Raw genomic sequence first — 4,552 nt, forward strand, 5'->3', positions numbered from 1 at the left:
TCTTCTGCTCATTCTAGGAACACAAACACCCTCAAACTGATCATTCAGGGTCTTGACGAAGAAGTCTGACCATCTCGTAGGTGTGCAGCCACATGATCTTCTGACGTCCCATGGAATCCAGTCGGTAATGGCTCTAGTCCAGCAGTCGTCTCCAAATCTCATTACATGTCCAGCCCATCTGATTTTTGATGCCTTGGCAAATGAGACAGCATCCCTGATTCTTGATCATCAACAGAGATCAGAATTCCAAATCCTTTCTCTCATTTGAGTGAAGCAAGATACTCCAAGCATAGCTCTTTCAATTCCTCTTTAGGAGACCCAAATAGAGTTCTCATCCTGTTTTCATAGGGACCAGGTCTCTGAGGCACATGTTAATGCAGGAAGAACAGTAGAATCGAAGAGATGTGCCCGGAGCTGGAGGTTCTTCATTCTCTTAGCTATTTCTTCGACGTTCTTGGAGGCATTCCAAGCTGTTCGCTTCCTCCTGAGCAACTAAGGTGCCAGGTCATTCGTCATGTTGACTTCTCGACCTAGGTACACATAACTGTTGCATTCGGAGATGCTCACCAATTTGAGAGTGAATAGAACGTCAGGAATAAAACCATTTCTCATAAACATTGTCTTCATGAGATTCAGCTGTAGTCTGACCTTTCCATACTCACGGTCAAAGTTGGCCAGCATTTGTGCCGCTTGGCTGATATTTGGTGTTATAAGAATGACGTCATCAGTGAAGCAAAGGTGGTATAGTTGCCAACCATCTATCTTCACTCCCACTCCTTCCCATTCCAGTTGTTGTATGGTATTCTTGAGGGTGGCACTGAAGAGTTTCAGTGAAATAGTATCACCCTGCCGAACCCCTCTCTTGACGGCACTGATCACCTCCCTGTAGAATGGTGAGATCCTGGTAGTGAATCCACAATACAGCTCATGGAGGATCCTGATGTATTGACTTTTAATGCCCTGTTTGGCTAGGGCCTTGATGACCACTTCAGTCTCAACAGAATCAAAGGCCTTCTTTAAATCAATGAACATTAGATAGAGCAGCAGCTTGAACTCCCAAGAAACCTCAACGAGTTTGATTATCATGTGGATATGGTCGATTGTGCTAAATCCTTTTCAGAAATCTGCTTGCTCACATGGTTGTCCTTCATCTAGTGTTCTGCCAAGCCTATTCAGGATGACTCAAGTGAACAGCTTGTAGACGACAGACAACAGGCAGATCGGGAGATAGTTGTCAATGCCGTGGACGTCTCCCTTCTTGTACAGTAATACAGTCCTGCTGGTTTTCCATTGGGACAAAACCTTGCATTCAGACAGGTAGATTGTGAAGAACCAAGCCAGTGTATTGATGAATACTAATGGCAGGTTCTTCAGGTGTTTGGGTCTGACCTTTTCTGGGCCAGGTGATGTTCTCATCTTTACCAACAAAATGGTGTGTCAGATTTCGGAAGGGAGAACTTTGGGAATGACATATCCATCCTGTGGAATTTGGTATATGGGCAGTGGACATGGCCATCGAAGAGATCCGAGTAGAAGTAATGGATAATCTTCCCCATTGTCCTTCTAGAAGATGTGATAGATCCATCAGGACGTTGGAGGGCAGTCATCTTGGTCTGGTAGTTGGCGAAGGACAGGCAGGCGTTGCGAATGCTTTTCCCAGCTTCTGTCATATCTGTCAGCACTGCTATTCTTCTCTGTTTGAGGTCTTCCTTTATTCCTTCTTTGCACTGCTTTGCGAGCTTTGCACTGCTTGTGCCAAGCCACATAGGCAAATGAGCTCGAGAGTTTTGTGGTTATATCTTTCTCGGGGTTCTTCATACAATCATGAAGGTGCTGAACCAGTCGATCTATTCCTCGTCAATGTTGTCAACAACGGCATCTTCCTATATTGCAGCAATAGTACCAAAGAGCTCCCAGTTGGTTGTCTGTAAAAAACTATGCATGCTGAAGGTTGTGTGTTCGTGGGCTCTCTGGACGGCTCTATCTCACTGCCCGCGTTCGGTGCCCTAGAGCCGCTGTGTGTGGCCTGCATCTGGATGGCTGTTGGCCAAGGGCAGATGAAGGAAGAGATGAGGGCCAGACTGGTTGATCTTTGTAGCAGTTTATTACAAGGAAGTTTATCCCATAGAAGAAATTTATGTTATGGAGGGCCTAGATTCTCTCAAGCACAAGTTCTCCTTGCTAGTCTCTTGGTAGTCCATCTTTCAGCCCTGCTCTTTCATTCTCCAGCTCCCTTCTAGTCTGGGCTGACACTCCACCCAGTCAGGTAGCCAAATCAACATAAGAAAGCCCCTCCTGACTGCTCAAGGGCAAGATACCTCTTAAGGTGTTTTTCTCTTTTCCTCAGTCCAATAAACTATCAACTATTCCTGAGGTTATGCAGGAAGGACAGAACAGTGTTATCCTACAGTTGTCATTCTGAAAGTTCTCTTCTTAAACTTTGCAGCCCTTTCTCCCCACTCTGTGAAGAGAATTTTGCACGAAGGAGATGGTGGTCCGATTCCATTCCATTCCAAATGGAATGCCGAAATCTGACACACCATTTTGTTGGTAAAGATGAGAACATCACCTGGCCCAGAAAAGGTCAGACCCAAACACCTGATAACAACAGCGTTATCAGTCAGGCAAGACTGTCGATTGAATATGATGTGGTCAATTTCATTGTGGAACCGTCCACTGGGAGACTCCCATGTTCAAAGTTTGGATTCGGCCTTCTCTGAACTGTGAGTTACCATGAATGGTCTTGGTTGATATGATGAACTCAGTCTTTCACCCTGTTCATTCCTTTCTAGGCCCTGGGTCCTGATGTGGAGTTCTTCGGCTGATCTTCTCGATCCTATCTCGGCATTAAAATCACTGACCATGATCTTGTAGAATGTGTGATCTTCTTTATAGAACTTCTTCAGCTCCATGTAGAACTTCTCAATTTCTCCTTCATCATAATTGTATCGATAGCACAGTGGAAGGGCGTTTGCCTTGCACGCAGCCAGCATGGCCGACCTGAGTTTGATTCCTCCTCCCCTTTCCGAGAGCCTGGCAAGATACCAAGAGTATCTCACCCGCACAGAGCCTGGCAAGTTACCCATGATGTATTTGATATGCCAAACACAGTAACAACAAAGTCTCCAATAGAGACGTTACTGGGCCAGCTCGAGCAAATCGATGAACAACGGGAGGACAGTGACATAATTGGATATTGGTGTGTAGATAATCAAGATAGAGACTGCTGGCAGTTAGCCACATCTATTTAAGTGTAATTGTCTGATTTGGGTTGTTAGGCATTCAAGTGAATCAATGTTTATTGCCAAGTTTGTGTTGAGAAGGACACCAATACCACCAACACGTCTTTTGTCACATGTTCTGAGGAACAGTTCTTCCCCAGTGTCAAAAATGGCATGATGTGATTGATGCCTTCTCATCTCGATCAGACCAATGATGTCGTACTTCATCTTTTGAGCTTGCACCATCAGGTTCTACATACCTGCATTGAAAATACAGCGTACCTGCATTGAAAGCCATTTTTGTCCTTTTTCATTTTGGCAGCCTAGTTTGGCCCTGAGATTTTATCAGGCTCTCCTTCCTCCATTCTTTTTAATGCTACCATATTGGTGGCTCTTTCAGAGTCAGGGAAATGAGACCCATTGTATTTACTGATTTTGGCATATCGAATACACCACGGATATCTTTCCAGGCTCTGCCGTCTAGTCGGAACATTCTCTGTAGCTTGCTAGGCTCTCCGAGAGGGATATAGGTTTTTAGGGCAGCCTCTAATCAACCTTGCAGGTGTTCCTATGGTTCAAACCATACTTCATTGCAAACAAATATGGTGTGGTAATCTTGCATTAACTGTTTTATGATGTGTCAGTGTATTGATGAATACTGACAGCAGGTTCTTCAGATGTTCGGGTCTGACCTTTTCTGGTCTGGGTGCTGTTCGCTTCTTTACTGATGAAACGGCATGTCGGATTTCAGAAGGGAGAACTTTGGTAATGACATATCCATTCTTCAGAATTTGGTATGTGGGCAGGTGGATGTGGCTATCGAAGAGATCCGAGCAGAAGTCATGAATAATCTTCTCCATTGCCCTTCTGGAAGATGTGATAGATCCATCAGAATGTTAGAGTGCACTCATCTTGGTCTTGTTGTTGGCGAAGGACAGGTTGGCAAAGTTCTACCTGCATTAACATATGCTTCAGAGTCCTGGTCCCTACAAAAACAGGATGATAACGCTATCCCGTTCTCCCTAAGAGGAATCAAAAGAGTTTTGTTTGTAGTATCATGCTTCACTCAAACGAGAGAAAGAGTCAGGAGTTCCAACCTCCATCAACGATCAATAATCAGGGATGCTGTCTCATTTGCCAAGATGTCGAAAATCAGATGGGCTGGACATGTAATGAGATTTGGAGATGATCACTGGACTAGAGCCATTACCGACTGGATTCCACGAGACATTAAATGATCACATGGTCACCTATCTACGAGATGGTCAGACTTCTTTGTCAAGACCCTGAACAATCAGTTTGAGGCTCTTCGTGTTCCTAGAACAAACAGA

The sequence above is a fragment of the Sorex fumeus genome, unplaced genomic scaffold (assembly GCF_029834395.1).
Source record: "Sorex fumeus unplaced genomic scaffold, SorFum_2.1 ptg000007l, whole genome shotgun sequence".
NCBI classification, from domain to species: Eukaryota; Metazoa; Chordata; class Mammalia; order Eulipotyphla; family Soricidae; genus Sorex; species Sorex fumeus.